Source organism: Sapajus apella, unplaced genomic scaffold, assembly GCF_009761245.1.
Source record: "Sapajus apella isolate SASKATOON/1434 unplaced genomic scaffold, GSC_monkey_1.0 scaffold2, whole genome shotgun sequence".
NCBI lineage: Eukaryota > Metazoa > Chordata > Mammalia > Primates > Cebidae > Sapajus > Sapajus apella.
In genome coordinates this window covers 77,120,611-77,122,334 of record NW_022436942.1, presented here as the reverse complement: position 1 = coordinate 77,122,334, position 1,724 = coordinate 77,120,611, and the positions used below count along the sequence as shown (strand labels likewise).

The 1,724-nt window shown below is 47.9% G+C and overlaps 1 pseudogene across 1 annotated transcript; it reads left to right on the top strand.

The window, feature by feature from the left end:
• Positions 1-294: 294 nt before the first annotated feature.
• LOC116525447 lies at positions 295-1,417 on the top strand (annotated as a pseudogene). The gene has a single exon (XR_004257690.1). The product of XR_004257690.1 is annotated as an SUMO-conjugating enzyme UBC9 pseudogene (transcript).
• The last annotated feature ends 307 nt before the right edge of the window (positions 1,418-1,724 follow it).

The following is a 1,724-nucleotide window of genomic DNA, read 5'->3' as shown; positions in this document are numbered from 1 at the left end:
AAATTGAACCTTTTATCATTATGTAATGCCCTTCTTTTTTTTATTGTTGTTGGTTTAAGGTCTGTTTTTCTAAAATTAGAAGAGCAATTCCTACTTCTTTTTTGTTTTTCATTTGCTTGGTAGATTTTTCTCCATACCTTTACTTTGAGCCTGTGGGTGTCACTGCATGTGAGATACAGCTCTTGAAGTCAGCATACAGTTGGGTCTTGCTTCTTTATCCAGCTGGGCCACTCTGTACCTTTTAAGTGGAGTGTCTAGCTCATTTACATTCAAGGTTAATATTGGTATGGAGGGAAGTCCCGAGACAAAGAGAAGCGCCGCCGCCGCCGCCGCCCCGCTCAGTCCTCCGCCTGTCCGCGACGCTCGCCAGGGCCGCGGCCGCCCGAGGGACTCTGAACATGTCAGGGATCGCCCTCAGCAGACTCGCCCAGGAGAGGAAAGCGTGGAGAAAAGACCACCCGTTTGGTTTCGTGGCTGTCCCAACAAAAAATCCCGATGGCACGATGAACCTCATGAACTGGGAGTGCGCCATTCCAGGAAAGAAAGGGACTCCGTGGGAAGGAGGCTTGTTTAAACTGCGGATGCTTTTCAAAGATGACTATCCATCTTCACCACCGAAATGTAAATTTGAACCACCGTTATTTCACCCAAATGTGTACCCTTCGGGGACAGTGTGCCTGTCCATCTTAGAGGAGGACAAGGACTGGAGGCCAGCCATCACAATCAAACAGATCCTATTAGGAATACAGGAACTTCTAAATGAACCAAATATCCAAGACCCAGCTCAAGCAGAGGCCTACACGATTTACTGCCAAAACAGAGTGGAGTACGAGAAGAGGGTCCAAGCACAAGCCAAGAAGTTCGCGCCCTCATAAGCCACGGCCTGCGGCCTCCAGAAAGGAAGGGATTGGTTTGGCAGGAACTTGTTTACAACACTTTTGCAAATCTAAAGTTGCTCCGTACAATGACTAGTCGCCTGGGGGGGGGTGGGGGGGGCGCCATCTTCCATTGCCGCCGCGGTCCGCAGTCTCGATTCGCTCAGTTGCCCGTTTTTCATACAGGGTCTCTTCCTTCAGTCTTTTGTATTTTGATTGTTATGTAAAACTTGCTTTTATTTTAATATTGATGTCAGTATTTCAACTGCTGTAAAATGATAAACTTTTATACTTGGGTAAGTCCCCAGGAGCGAGCCCTCGCTCTCGGAGGCAAGCATGCTTCTCACCGTGCAGAGCTCCACCGGGCCCCGGCTGGCTGTCTGGAAATGCGCCCTCCCTCCGCCGCTCCTCTAGGGCCTGGGCTGTGTTGCTTTCAAGCCTCAGATCCCAGGTCAGCCGCCTCTCCGTTCTGCGTCACTTCCTTTGTGTTTATATGGCGTTTTGTCTGTGTTGCTGTTTAGAGTAAATAAACTGTTTATATATAAAAAAAAAAAAATATTGGTATGGACAGATTTGATCCCATCATTGTCCCAACATCATTTTTGACGGTCAAAAGTATTATAGTAAATAGATTTGCATAACCACTCCCCTATTGTTGGATATATACATTGCTGCCATTTTACCTTTTTGGTGACTGGGGCTTTGGGATGAGTAGCAAGGCCAAGGGTCCCCAGGAGAAGACAGAGCACAAAAAAGGATGGCTTCCAGTAAATGTGCTGGTACCAACAGGTGGTAGTGCCAATGGCAGATGGGGTCCCAAGAAGAAAGGGAGAGGAAGGGAATCATTCA